Genomic DNA, 15,806 nt, shown 5'->3' on the forward strand with positions numbered 1-15,806 from the left:
TGGCATCTGAGGTCATGCAAACTTTGGGTGAATTTAAGTGGCTCTTGAGTCTTTTCTTGCCTGTACCCCTTAAGTATGGCCAAACATTGTTCTTGGCCCTGCCTTTGATTACAACCTTTAACTTCAAAAATATGCTGGAGCTTATGGGGGAAAGGGCATTCTATTAGCCATACAAAAATGTTTTCACCCTCTTTTGAGCATTGCTTATGATCACTCTTGAGGAAAACCTGACCTTTCCAGTCAAATCCACCAAACAGAGCAGCACCATGAAGCCTTTTTGTGGTTTTGCCCTTTTTTTGCCTCTGCTGAACTAGCTTTCTTTTCAGACTTGGTAGACACACACTTCTGAAATTTTGATGCACTAAAATTCTTATATAGGCAGAATGCATTTAATTACTGCAATACTTTTGGGGTAAGAATATTATCAGAGGAACCTTTTTTTACCCCATTAATATCCGTGATTACTTACTTCCAGCTTTATTCATACTTTGAAATTGTTTGCCTGAACATGCAGTTAATTACTCTGAGTAAAACTACCTCTCTTTTGTTAGAAGAGGTTGGGTAAAAAGAATGGCAAGCTACTAAACATTTTTCTGAAAAAATGAAAAACACTTAAATGAATTCTGAATTTTGAGTAGTTTTAAATGGGTTCTTGCTCTGCGTAAATAATTTAGTATCCTCTCACTTGAAGGCAATGTAATTTTTCTGTCAAATAAGTCATTATTACACTTAAGGAAAAATTAAAAAAAAAAACAGCAAATAAAACCAAATTGGAGTTCTACTATAAAATCTCATAATATTTCATTTCAACGGGAAAAGCTTCAGATAAATATTAAAATAATTTTGAATAAATTAGGAATTTATTTTAGTCTAGTTTTTGCACCTATTTTGTGCAGAGTTGAGTGCTGTATAGGAGTACAAGTAAATTGTTGTGTTACAGGTAAATGATTGTCACAAGTTACAAACTCAGATGCGGGAGAGCTTATTTTGTAATGATTCTGATTATAGTTTGCGATGGAACTGTCACGTTAAGGAAGGAAACAACAGAAGTAAAGAGGGGAATGCTTGTTTGTTCATGTAGTTTGGTTTGGGTTTTTTTTTCTGTCATGTTGTAGGCATGGTAGGAACCCTGGTTCACCCTGCAGTTCCAGACTGGAGTGCCTCACTGAATGACTCCTGCTTGCAGAACAGGCTGAGTCTGCTGTCATGTGCTTTCCTTAGAGGAACTCATTTCCTTCCCGAGGAGGTCTGCAAGGTCAGGCAAATAAATATCCAATCTTGGAAGCTGTCTGTCTCCAGGCTGCTCCCTCTGAGTCACTATTTCTACAGAAAAATTCATAAGGGAAGTCTGTCATAAACCCCCAAGAAGCTAAGTGCTTCCATAATGGGAAGCTGTTTTAAACTGGGCGTGCCAGGTACAAGAGAAGCTTTGGTTTTTGAAGCTTTGGTGTTTTGTTTTCTAATACATTACATATATAATTTCAGTATTCTTGTTTAGGATTCAGAACTCATGTAATTCTTTTCTAGTGTTGTGAAGCGGTATCACTTTGGTAGTGGAATACTGTTCAGTCTTAAAAATTTGGCTCTATTACTATTTTTGCTTTATATTATGTTTATAGTATATATCAAATTCTGGCCTCAGGCAGACCACCAAAATCCCACATTGCTTCAACAAATGTTATGGGATTTTAAAATTATTATTTATTGTTTGTTTGTTTATCACTAACAATTTAGGATTTTTGTTACTTATACTCTTAGCACTGAAGGTACATTATGAGATAGCAGAACTAATTTAACAAGCCTGCTTGCACCAAAAATTGTTCTTTCTGATGATGTTGCTCTCCCTGTCTTCTGTGCATGCTGCTATCATCCCACTGGAGCAGCTCCAGTAGCTGTACAGCCTTTGGTGAACTGATTCCCTGCATTTTCTGCTGTCCATGAGCAGCCCCAGTGGTGCAGGGGAGCAGGCACAGCTGGTGTGGGAGCACTGAGGCTGGTCCTTTTCCTCCCTCTTCAGGCACCCAGCAGTCTCCAGGGACTGCACAAGTGTACTCTAGGAAGACTGCTGCCCTAAATGCTGATAGTAGATGCACAAATTAGTTGCCTTAAATATAATTCCCTGTAGCTGTAACAATTTGATGGCTGGTTCCTGTGCATCCACCAATTTCCCCTCCCTGTAGCAGTTCATCCCTGCCTCCTATGCCCCGCCTGCTCAATCCCACCCTTGCTATGCCAGCTCTCAAGAGCAAAAAAAACCCCACATCTCTGCACAAAAAGTGAATAATTTCCTAGGTGTCTACCAAGTTGAAATTAAGCAATGATGGGTCAGATTTAGTCTGGTTGCGGTACATAGTAAAGACAAGGATCTGACAGATTAGGACAGGAAGGAAAGTGATTGAATGAACTTTAAATATTATCCTAAGGAAGGAGAGGCAATTCCACCTACAGCCCTTAACAGAGTATAACAAAAGGGGATATGGCAATTTCTCTATGTCCAGCTCTGTTAAGGGTTGTTCCCTTTATCAGCACAGACTGGTTAGGATGTACAAATGTGACAGAATTTTAAGAAAGCTGAAAAAAAACTTTTTTCCTTGTGTTCTTAAATGGCCAAAAATTATTTTTACCATTAAAATTACCAGTATCAATAAAGAAATCAAAATAAACTGGAGATCCGAAAGTGGTATTAGAACTATATCTATAGAAAGACAGATTTCCTGTGGGAGTTATGCCCCTCACATGCTGTTGGGGCAAAAACTTCTAGTGTGAAGCTGTGGCTTTTAGTTAGAATAGTGGTAGGAGCACAGATTTGATCTTCGGAGGTTTTTACACTGTAGCTGTCTATTTTGCTCTATGATTAGGCATCATGTCACTTCTAACTTACTATAAATCCTCCAGAGACTTTAAAAAATGTTAAACAAATACTTCATAAAGCTGGCTTAGGTTTGAGCTTGGAAGTAGTTGTAGAAGTCATTTGGTTTCGATTTCCTTGAGAACCCATACTAGATTTCTGGTAGGGATATAATACTTTTCTGCAGAAAAGATTCATCAATGAAAAATATGGGCAAGACTGAAGATTTTTTATTTATGTATTTATTTTGATTTATACACATGACTGGAAATAGTCCTGTAATATTCTTTGAAACATAGTGAAATGGATCTGTCTGGTAATTCCCTTTTAACCACAAGCCAGCAGGAGTTCCGCAGCTGAGCTGCAACAGGTGTAGATATATCTGATTTTTAAAAACTTTTGTCAGAGCTTTGCCACTTTCTTACAGACTGCAGGATATATGGGCTTGGGATTCATGCTCACTAAAACAGGGTTATTCTAAACTAAATAAAGAGCAAATTCCAGAACACACCAGAGCTAATTTGCTATTGTTTTCACCATAAGCCATAATGAATCCTCATCAAATGAATGCAGCTGCTATGGTGCTGTATCCAAAATAATGTAATTAAATTGCTGCTTGGGGAATTTTAGAGTATAAATTTGGCAGAGACTCATTACTGGCAATTCGACAGCAAAGCATTTATAATCTTATCCAAAGAGGTGATCCTGTATTCTGTCATTCTAAGAACAGAGAGAGGAGAAACAGAACCAGGATGACAAATGGCCAGACCAAAATCTGAAACAAGAAACCACAAGAACTTAAGGCTAATCCAAGCCATGCTGGAAAGCCTGTTGGGATGGCAAGGGGAGGACAGGATGAGAAAACTTGAATATATTACATCAGAAAAATTCTTCACCACTCTGTGCAGTGACAAGGTCAACAAGGAAAGAGGGCCCACCACAGGGAGCCTACAGGAGCCACAGCTTTGCCACCACCAGGGTCAGAGGAGTCACAACCCCTGATCAGAGAAGGGCAGCTCTGCAGCCTCATGCCCAGAGCTGACTCGTCCCCCTGCCTGCTCCCTTACAAAAACACTGGAACGTTGCCCCTCCTCTTCTGTCAGGGCTGTGTGGATGCTTGACTGTAACTGCAGCCACCTCCTCCAGCTGGGGGAAAGCAGCAAGGTTGGCCTCTTGCATGATGAGTTTCCCAGAGCTGTCAGGACCTGCGCTGGCACAGGGAGATCCAACACACAACTCAAACAACTGTGAAAACTTCTGTGATGAACACACCATTGTCCTTGCTAAGGCTGTTCAAGATCAAACAAACTGCCAATAAAGTGCTGAGAGTTGTGATGAAGTGACTGCCATGATCATTTTTGTGATTACAAAACTAAAACTGGGGTCACCCAGTCTCATAAAAAAGCAGGTTATGTTTCTAATTTGTTTTAAAAGTGAACTCAAATTAAATTCTAATTTCACAAGAGAGAAATTTGCATTTTGGCCATATCCGAGCCTTTTAAAATTTATGCTTAATAAACCTTAGTATGCCCATTCTAATCAAGCCTATATAAAATATTGCAGCTTAGAGCATACTTTAGTTTAACAACAATGTTTGTGTTCCTTTATAGGCTAAGAAAATCTCATGGGGTTGTGTTTCCAATATGAATATTCACTATTATGGCTTCATAATTGGATATCCATCAATATTTAACATTATATGTCCCTACACTTCAGCTCAGGGACAGCCGATCAGATGAAGCAGAGTCCTTCTTTTTCTTTTTTTTTTATTTGAGGGGGGGAAGTGGTGTTTTCTTTTTTCTTTTTTATTTCTTAATGCATAGCAGTCACTGGCAAATTTGCAGAAGCAACAGCTGCCAGCAGAACTAATTGAAAAAGGGGCTTGGGGAAAGGGACAAACAGAAATTTCATTGTTTTGATGAAAACCAAAATAAATAATTTGCTAAAGATAGAAAGAAAATGTTGAGATTAAAGATCGACATGTTCAATGGTAAAGTTCCCAGAATAACTTAACAACTTTGATGTGGAAAGAACATTAAAAATACTAAGAGGAAATAGTTCAAAGTTAGGTGGGAATTCCTATTATATGTATATACTTGGAGAAAGACTGTATTGTGGGACTTGAAGAAAAAATGGTTCTTCTGTATCCTTCTTTTGCTCAGTATTGACCAATGAACAACCTTTTGTATGGAAACAGAAAATAGTTATCAGAGGTAACTTACGTTCCACCTCTGGTGAGTGTTCCAGAAACATAAATCTACTCTAGCAACACACTGATGTCTCCTGAGTTTGAACTGCCACAAAGGGAAGTTCAAGAGAAATAGGCAGGGTGGGATTTGTAGATTCGTCATGGATTTCATGAGTTTCTTTTGTTTATGTAGCTTTGGAAACCCAAAGCTCTATCAGATCTAGAAAAACAAATATTCATGTCTTCTTAGAGGTTTGTCAAATGACACAGTGTTGGCAGTCTTAGTGAGAGGCTGAAATAATTTGTTGCCAAATTTTCTCAGCTCACAATAAGCTTTACAGTTATCCTGGATTTCATATGCAATGCCATCATTGCTGGAGACAATTAAATGCCTCTATCCTGTGCCATACCCCCAAAAATGCTGTTGCAGTTGCTTAACAACTTCACTGTGATTTTTTTCAAATTACTTCTTGATGACTTCAGCTTTGGCCTCTTTGGTCAGATTATTTGGCGGCTGTAAAGCTCTGAAAAGTCACTGAGAAAATGCTGGCATAATCTTCAACTTAATGGAAAGATCAGACTGGCCTTATCCTGCAATTTAGTAAACAGAGTTGGGTAACATTTTAGTGACTGCAAATTCATCACAAATGGAGTTTTGATCCTAAAGCTGTTTCCACTTTTTAGTAGAATGGCAGAATTTGTTTGAGGTAAGGAAAAAGTAGCCTGGACGTAAACTCTAATCATGTTACCCCTCTTTTGTCCACTAACTCGGGGATTATGGAATTTGGTTTTTAATCTCATCATGAGGGCCTTGGAAACAGCACCTCCCTCTACAAAAGGACAATGTCTCTGAGGAGGAAGTTGGAGGAAATTTGGATTGAGCTGTTCTTGTTTCTGGCCCCATGTCTTGGGCCCAGCCAGGCAGAGGTAGTGGGCTCTGTAGTTCTCAGCCTGCTGTCTGAGCTGCTTCGGCCCAAAAATCCCTGCAGCACACAGCCTTGCCGCTCACACTGCTGCTGGCACAGCTTTAACATCATTGCCCATCTTTGCCCTCCTGGCTTGGTTGTCCACAGAGCCTGGATATTCATTCTCTCCCAGAGAAATGGGAACCCCGGGTCAAGGTTGTTCGTTTCCCAGTCTAGAGCAGGGACCAAAGAAACAGCCACGTTTTGTCTCCAGTATTTCAGATTGGCTGCTGACCCAGAAAATCAGTTACAGTCACAGCCTTACGTAGTGCAGAATCAGGTAATATCCAGTATGACAAAGACTGTGTCTGGCCCATGTGGAGCTTAGACACCTGCAGAAGCTGCTTTCTCTGTACTGCCTTCTTTAGCATTTTATAGCCCCTTACAGTCTCCAAATGCATCTCATTTTCTGTGCAGGTTTATTTAAAAAAGAGATGTAGTGAGTTAAGAAAATACTTTTTTTTTCCTTTTTGGCACAGTAGTTCTACAGACTGGTCTTAGATGAAGTTCAACTAATTTATATAGTAACAATAGTGAGCTGATATTTCCTCTGATACTGAGATTTGGCAGAGAGGACCAGAAGGAAGTGTTTCAATCCAATATATAAGACAACAGTAAAAGAAAAAAAAAGATATTTCCTCTTTATTATGTGAGGAGAATAATATATTGCAAATAATTTCCACCCATTAAAATGCTCTTTTGTTCTCGCAGCCCGGTTTGGGATTTGTGGTCAGTCCAGTTTTGATCACTGTAATATCTCTGCAACATTCCCTCCTTGTTTCCTCATATCCATAGCTTACTTTTGCTTGTGTTCCATCTGATCCCAGCTGTTGACATTCAAAGATCATTAATCAGGACACTTATTGCTAAAGAGCAATGGTCAAAGTTTGGCCTATTCCGGCCCAGCTGCTGTGGCTGGATTTTTGTGGTCCCCAAATCCAGTCATTTCTGGATAACTCTGTCTCTAATCAACTGACCGACTGTAATTTAGTCACAATGCTATTGGGCCAAGTTCCTTAAACAGAGCTATTTAAATCATTTTTGTGTAATTTTGCAAATCCTAAGGTTAAATCTCAGGTTTAGAAGCTTCCCACAGAGTTTGCAGAAAATAACTTTGTGCTGTTCTTTCAGCGTTTTTAGCGTTTGCTTGAGTTATCACTCTGATCTTTGGATTCTAGATTTTGGCACTACAAATTAATAGTAACTGGAGAAAGAAGAAGGAAATATTTCATTGTTATTTTTTGCATACCACCAGCAACACAGCAATGTTATATAAGTTCATGTAAGGCAGGTTTTCTTTACAGAAGTACATGGCTGCTTTTGGCTGGTTTGTACTACAGACATTAGGAAACTCTATTAGCAACTCATCCCTGTGAGCATTATTTCAGCCTCAGAGCTCTGAAGGGCTTCTGTTGTTTGTGAACCACACACTAAAGAAGGTCTGAATTGCTCAAAGGCCTCTCCACTGGAAGTGAGCCATGGAGCCTGATGTGTCTCTGATTCGGACACCGCAGGGCAGCATGCAGTTAAGCACCAGAAGGGACCAGAGAGATGCTGCCAAGTCCTGTGGAACACATTACCAGGTCCCTCAACATAGTAGAGGAGAGGGAGATTTTTGGATGCTAAGGTTTTCAGAAGAATCAAGAAATGGCAGTAAGTACTGTCATGCCTTGGGAAAAGGCTGATTCCCAACCACTGATTTTTGATAGCTTTAGAACATGCCAAATGCCAAGGGTTCTTCTCTGTGTTTTCACTTTCATTGTAGCTAAAATGAAGAAGCATAGAGGTCTGAACACCATACCATAGAGTAAAGTCCTGGGAATTAAAATTACCCAAATAATAAGCAGTATGAAAAAAGTTGTGTTTCCGATTAGTTCAAGCTTTTGGTTGATTTATCTTCATTTAAACTAACTGCTATCATAATAAACATCTCCTTCTGAGAAGCAATGGAGTTTAAATTCTACAATGACTTCTGTCTAAAATGTTGTTTTCCGGGTTTTTTTCTTACTGAAGTAGAAATTTGCAGTAGCAAAATTTTGATCTAGAAATAAAGAATAAAGTTAGAATGGGCAATTTAAAATTCTGTATTCCATAGTTATAGTGTGTGAGTCAGAGGTCAATCCCCAATGAGGGATCTTCTGTTGTAAGTTAACACTTTTCGTGAGATACTGATACTCTAATAGACAGTGGATGGCACTTACCCATTTCTGCAAAACAACACCTTACTAGTGTAAGTGGAACTTCTTACTGATGAGCAAGCTACAGTTTTAGTTTTTACTCAGCTTTTCATCTGGATTTATCTTGCATACTAATAATGCGCTTTTTCTGGGTCAACTCTGCATCAGATCATAAGAACATTTTCTATTAGCCTTGTCCATTGTGCTCAAGTGGATTTCATGGGTGAGCAGGGCTCAAGGAACCTGCTGTGGTTCTCTGATTCTGGCTAACTGAATTTCATCAGTATTCATGATTATGATGTCTTTTTCACATTCTAGCCCTGACAAATTTGTAATAAAAAGCTCCTATATACTCAGGTTTTCTGGGGTTTTAGAGGTGAGTCCTCTCCTGGATTGTGCAAATTTTTAAGGCCAGAATTTCCAGATGGTAACTCTAATGGCTCATGTGCTTTAATGTAGACACTAGCTATATTGTGTCTCTTATAACTCAGTGACCAGATATAATAAGTCATTCTAGAAATTCAAATTTCTACTAAAATAGTGTTTCATTAATTGGAAAATCTGACTGTTTATGAATTTGGCTGCTCTTCATCTGGAACGCTAAATGTCTTTGGGATTTCCAACAATCACTACCCAGGCATGTGCATGCTGCTCTTCACCTGTGCATGGGAATTCTGATGCTGTCAGGACATCCTAGTCCTCCTGAATACAAACTATATTATATATTCAGTTTTGACTATATAATAAGCCTTCAGAAAGTGCCTGGCAAGGGCCACACAGTGCCCACATGGCCTTTGCAGCCCCAGAAATTATATATACCTTCAAATTTTCAGATTTATTGAATATACAGCCACTGTTCAGAGCTTTTACATCAGGAAATTTTGTGTAGCAACAACTCTTCTACATAACCCAAGCTCCTGGCCCCCCAGATTGTCCATATTGCAATAGACAGAGGTGGAAAGAAAACCACCACCAACTTTGTAACTGCAATGAGGATTTTCCATAGTAAAAGTGGTCCACTTTACTGCTTAACACTGTGTGGTTCCTTTGCTAGAAAAACTAGCCCTGTTGAGGAAATAGTTCTAGTGAATATTTAAAGCTTATATATGACCTTTATTTCATTCTTTATTTCTCCATTTCATTCTTTTTATTTTATTCAGAAACTAGTAGCCTACCAAGCTATTGTAAAAATAGTTGGGAAATGCATCCTGTCTTCCTGCTTATGTTTCCAATTTATGCAACACTATTTCAATAGGAATTTGAATTTCTGGAATGACTTATTATATCTGGTCACTGAGTTATAAGAGACACCATATAGTTACTGTCTACTTTAAAGAACAAGGACTGATGTCTCTTTAAAACTATTTTTTTTTTCCTTCTGAAACTGTATGCTTTCCTCCTGAGTTAAGATAAAAAAGCTCAAGTACTTTAGGTTTTACAGTATATATTTATGCATTTCTTTTGAGCATCCTAATGCATTTTTTACTTTCAAATTTCATGTGAAAAGACAGTAATCGCTATGTTTCAGAAATTCCTGGTTCTAATACAGATGCTTAATAATAAGATATAATAAGTTATAATAATAAGATGCTTCTGAGGCAGATATTTGGTGGGCATATTAGTTATTTATTGACCTTTTATCTGGAAAACATCAGGTTTCATTGTCCTGCTGTTGATGTCTCTAACTTGCGTATAATTTTTCTGAAGGGCTATTTATTTTTAAGACATATAAAATAATTAGTGAAAAGTCTTGTTTTACTGTAATTTAAAAGTATTTCAGGACTTATATTTTGCTCAGTTAGTTTGTAAAAAATATAAAAGAGAGAAAGATAGGAAAGAATGAAAACCAGACTACAAAATATGGAAGAAAAGGTAAATAAAAGCTGTATAAAGGCCCCAGTCTTGTTCATGGAAACTGTGCTGTTCACTTAAATGGGAGCAGGAACTTGCCCTTTAGCAGAATGCCCTTTTGCTTATAAGATATGGAACTGTCATTATGTAAAGTGGTTTTGTGTCTTTGCCATATTTTTTTTGTGTCATTCAAGAGCTAAAGACCCCCAGGCTAGAATTAATGTCTAATAGAAGTTTTGTAAACCTTTTACTTTCAGTGACAATCTGAGTCTGTCCTGCTGTCCAAAAAAAAGGTCTTTAGTGAAGTTACACATGAGCTGTTCGTGTCTGAGAACTTGGCGGAGGATGAAAACTGGAGTCTCAGTTCGGTGTCTGATGTACAGTAGGTGATTTCACAAAGCACCTTTGCAGTTTGACAGCTTTGTTTGCAAGAGACACCAGGATTCAATGAGCCTATAGTGAATTGCTTAACATTACCCCACAGAGACCTGCCTCTGTAGGTCAAATCTAAAGTCAGTTCACTGGCAGTACCATGCTTCCTGTGCTGTTTTAGCCCCAAGAGTACGGCAGGAGACATCTACCTCAGCTCAGTACACCTTTCAGTCTGTGACGTATCTCTGGGTGTAAAATGTGTTTACATCTCGGAAATCCACTGAAGAACTCAGGGAATATAGACGTGTCATTGAGTGAGAAACTTTCAAATTACTTTCGTTAACCTAAAAAAAAATTATCCAAAATCACCAAATTAAATCTTACTGTAAATGCTGTGGGTTATGTTTAGGGAATCAGAACTAATACCACCCTTGATTTTTCTACTCTGGCTATAACCTCTTAAAATACAATTCAGTTTTTATCATCAGTTTTTAGTGGAGATTGCAGTATCTGTACCCGATGCTTTTGGGGTTGGTGGATGAGCTGCAGAAATGGAATGAAGGCTGCACAATGTTGGGGACACTGGGAACGAATTAGGCAGCTGGTTCCAGGCACAGTCTGCAGGGACCCACAGCCCATGGTCAAACAGGCAAGAGCTCCCCTACCAGCACACAGAGAGAGGAGGGCAGTAATGAAGAAGAATGGAAGTTTGGACAGGCAAGGACCTGCAGGAGGATGACACTTCCCCTGAAGGCTGAGGTGCCATCACAGAACCACTTCACTGCTCTGGAGAGTGAAGATGAAAGACTGGTCAGATCAGGATTGCTGCTGGAACCGAGTAAGGCAGCTCCATCTGCTCCCTGTGTAACAACCTGTGCAGCTGAGAAAGGGGAACTGGTGAGAGCAGTGGGTGACTCTTCTACCAGGTATACATGGAGGCACCCATGTGCTCAAGAGAGAAGTGCTGCTTAGCAGGATTTGTGTCATGGGTGTCACTGACAGACTGACAACCCTTGTACAGCCCGCTGACCTGCTGCTGGTGTTCTACACTGGTACCAGCCAGGACCAGCTGGAGTGGGCCCAGAGGGGATCACAAAAATGGTCAGAGGGCTGGAGCACCTCAGCTATGCAGACAGGCTGAGAGAACTGGGGCTGCTCAGCCTGGAGAAGAGAAAGCTCTGGGTAGACCTTACAGCAGCCTTCCAGTACCTAATGCGACCTACAGGAAAGCTGGAGAGGGACTTTTACCAGTGTGTCTAGTGATAGGGCAAAGGGAAATGGCTTTAAACTAAGAGTAGGTTTAGCTTAGATATTAGGAAAAAGTTATTTTACATGAGGTTGGTGAGACACTGGAAGTTGTTGCCCACAGAAATCGTGGATGCTGCATTGCTGGAAGTATTCAAAGCCAGGTTAGACAGGACTTTGAGCAGCATGGTCTAGTGGAAGATGTTCCTGCCCATGGCAGGGAGGATGGAACAAGGTCCCTTCAAACCACTCTCTGATTCTGTGACCGTCATTCTGTAATGTGGAAGATCTCTGCTTTGAGACTCTTAAAGACAGATGTTTAGTTGCAGTGTTTATTTGATAAGTTCATAATTAATTTACATATAACTTTATACTGCACTTTTACAGTGTGAAAGCTATCAGGATTAAAAGGTTGAAAAAAAAGGTTATGTGTTCAAAAAATAAACTTCTTTCATAAATGCATTGGATAATTTATGGTATTTATCTGTTTGTTGCCCTAGGCTAGGGATAATGGGGAACTGTTTTTTCATCACTTATGGATAACTTGACCCTTCAATATGCTTAGGTTCCACGAGGTGAGATAACTGTGATGGGACCCTGACCTGGAAGAGATCACTGCAGTTCAATGCATGTTGCTTGCAAATAAAAGTTATCCTGTGTTTTGTGGTACCGTTTAGAATGGAACTGAGCATGTTATGTCAAAGCTTTTAAGGAAGAGGCACAAATAGTTAAAAACAATATAGTTTATCAGCCGCATGTAATGCAAATATATGGTAAATAGTGATCTGTTTCTCTGTCCAGCTGTACTACTTGCAGGAGTAAGGATCACACATATGAGGATTTATGGGATAGAGTTCAGGACTACCATTTCAAAGCGCTAAATAAAGTGTTAAACAGTAATATTTTCCAGGAATGTCTCCATCCAGCACTTTTTACCACAGTACAAGAAACAACAAACTGAAAGCATGCCTTTCTCTTTGGCATATTTTCCTCCAGATAACAAACCTACTTATGCACGTTAGGAAGAAAAGAACATACTCTTTTAAGAAGAGGGCTGCATTAAGGAGGACAAATTTATGTGAAAAATGAAGAAGACAAGAGTCTATTTTTTCATCATTTAAATGTCTTGGTATATTAATTTTAAATTTAAAAAAATAGTGAGTTTTAATAATTGCCTGGACCAGGATCCCTTTACGGTATTACAGGTAGCACTTTTGTGTCTTGTAAGTCATCCTTGCAAAGTAGGAGTGTAGCGTGTCTCAAATTTATAAACAACCTGAAAAACAGAGATGGAGCCTGTTACTTCTAGCTGGGACTATTTATTCCTGTAAGTCACCATCAAAACTTGCAGCAGCGATCACAGAGATGACACGGGATTTGTACTGCTTCCTGGATTGGACCTGAAAATCAACTCTTTCACTCACTGGGTTAGCATTACTCTTGGAGAATTTTGGAGAGTGAAAATTACTTTAAACATTATGACAGCTACAGCCTTTCTTGACTTTTTCTGAGCTTTTTAAGCTAGATTATCTATCTAAACTTTTGAATTAAGGTGCTAGCAGAACTTAGGCAGCATGAGAGAAGAGCTTTGTTGGAACTTGAAAGAAAACCACAGAGTGAAGCGAAAGCAACGTGACACTGCAGAATGACCACAAATGTTCTTTCATGACTTCTATTGTGCTCTCTCCTTGAAGCACTTCAAAACCAAATCTACTCCCACAGTTTTTTGACCTTACCCTTAGTTTAAAGCAAGAACAGAAAGCATTGTGTTTGTGTCATCCACTGTGGTTGCCAAATCTTGAGATGGAACCCAGGGTTTTTTCTTCTGTCAAGTAGAAATATTGTGCTGATATCCAGCTAGTACACAATGCTGCCTCAAGTAAATGAAAAAAAATTTCTGGGTTCCTGTCTAGGTTTCGGACTTTGATCACCTGTTTTATTCCAAAGGGTTCAGTGTTTATTTCAAACAGAGAAGCTGGACAAATGCTTTATTTTTAATTATGTTAGATAGAAATATCTTAGAAGTTTGACAAAGCATTATGCCTTACTAGAACAAAAAGAGCAACCTGAAACTTTATAAATGATGAATGCTGCAGTGCAACTCCCAGTAGAAAATCTCAAGATAGGGCACAGGCAGATCAGATTAGGTTTATCTTTGATCAAGAGCCAAAAACATCAGGAGACAATGATAGTAATTTTGTATTCTTTTATTTTCGTAAAGAACACGAGATAAGCATTGGAAACAGTTATTATTTATATTATATTAGGAATTCATTATTAAATTACTTTATTTAAAACAAAGCTAAGACTGAGTGAAATAAAATTGGATGATGTTCTGCCATTCTTACTCTTAATATTCAGTTAATTATCTTTTATTATTTCATTTTTCAGCCTAAGAAAAACCAAAACCCAACACCTTAAAAACAAAAAAAAAAAGCCCAAAACCTTTAAGTGAAATATATTCTGATGTCTGGGCACAGGTCCACTTTTAATGCTGCAATTCACTTCAACAGTTTTTTTTTTATTATTTCAGACCCAGCAACTGAGTCTCCTGTCACTTAAACACAGTATTAGGTCACAAAGTTTCAATTTCCATTCCAGTGTAACTTCCAAATACAGACAACTTGTGGTTTTTTAGCGGATTTATTTTTTCTTAATTAATGTATTCCAATCTGTGCTGCTAAGAAAAGAGTCCAAAGGTGAATCTTACCTATCTTTACAGAAGTGTTATTACAGACATGTGTAGATATCAAGGTGATAGGATCCTGTGTGGGACTGGAAGCAGGGACAACTAGAAATTTGAGCATGAACTTTCTATTGCAGGTTTTTTTGTATGCTGGGAGTTGCAATTTTTTTTCTTCCAGGTATGGTCCATTTTTAATAACATTTCAGGGGAAAGACAAGTTTCTTGAGAGAAAAAGGGGATCCAGATTAACCTTTGTATTCTTCAATAATGATTAGGGAGAACTCTTTTGTTGGAAGTTCAGAAGTTCAGAACAGTTTCTGTCAGTGAACATATATATATATAATGGGGCATTTTGTGAAGGACTGGGGAACTGCATGCTCCTGTTACAGGTGCATTCTGAACTGACATTGAAGGAAACTTGTTCCAATCAGTAATATGGAATACCAAAGTTCAAGTATATGTTTTGTACACTAGGTGCTCAATCTATAACTATTTGTAGCCACTGAAATCACAGGTGGAACATGGATCTCTCACACTACTATATTCATACATGATAAAAAAGTTGCACTGCAATTCAGGAAAGGAAGCATAGTTCCTTGTACATGTGCAAAAGAGTCATCCTGGGGCCAATAGAAAATGTAAAAGCTAAAGCCTACTTTTTGCTTACCCTATGAAGTTTCTGACCATTGTGTTCAGTTAATTCAATTACCTTTCTACCATCATTCTTATGAAGCCCTACAATGTTCATTCATTTTTTGCTGGAATACATTCAGCCAGCTGTGGTTTCTCTCATACTCATTTCCCTCCCTGTGCTCCCACACTTTCTCTTGTTCTTTAAACTACATGGGCTTCCTTCCTCAGCAATGACAACTGTTTCCTTGCCCCATCTGTCTACTACTCTTTAAAACTTCCCCTCAAAGAATGTGCATCTAAGAAACTAATTTTTAAAATTTTTGACACTATGACCTTTACTGACATTTGGGAGGCTTGACATCTCTCCCTGAGAGTCACATCTCAGCATCCCATACACTTAGGCTGTGCTTCTCATCAGCATGCTTGGCTTCAGCTTATTGCAGTTGAGATCAGTCAGGAGCAAGGTCTAAGGCAAAAGAGCTGGGGAGAAACAAGCACAGCTTGGAACAAAAATAAAAATTACTGCAATCTGCAGTAAAACAGGCAGCCACATGGGCAGAACAATCTGCATTCGTTGAATCACAAGAGGGCTTGAGTTTGAAAGGACCTAACCCTCTGATCCCCACCATGGGCAGGGATGCCTCCCAATCAGATCAGGTTGCTCAGTACCCCATCCAGCCTGGCCTTGAACACTTGAAAGGATGGGACATCCATAGAATGAGACATTCCCAGAAGTTTTTTCATTTTGTCAAGATATTTCTGACTTGACACTGGCAAGTGTCTGTGTATGTGTCTGTATAGATGTATAGACATACACAGATGGATATATTATTATATATTT

At 38.8% G+C, this 15,806-nt stretch overlaps 1 protein-coding gene and 1 long non-coding RNA gene across 6 annotated transcripts in view; both read left to right on the forward strand.

The window, feature by feature from the left end:
- LOC115948358 overlaps positions 1 to 753 on the forward strand; it is a 20,828-nt gene extending 20,075 nt beyond the window's left edge. The window contains exon 2 of the long non-coding RNA XR_004082174.1: positions 12 to 753. This is a non-coding gene — a long non-coding RNA (uncharacterized LOC115948358). The remainder of the gene's footprint in view (positions 1 to 11) is intronic.
- Positions 1 to 15,806, forward strand: part of MID1 (midline 1) — a 257,614-nt gene that overhangs the window by 175,293 nt on the left and 66,515 nt on the right. The window lies entirely within an intron of this gene.

This window comes from Geospiza fortis, unplaced genomic scaffold (genome assembly GCF_000277835.1).
Source record: "Geospiza fortis unplaced genomic scaffold, GeoFor_1.0 scaffold50, whole genome shotgun sequence".
Taxonomy (NCBI): domain Eukaryota; kingdom Metazoa; phylum Chordata; class Aves; order Passeriformes; family Thraupidae; genus Geospiza; species Geospiza fortis.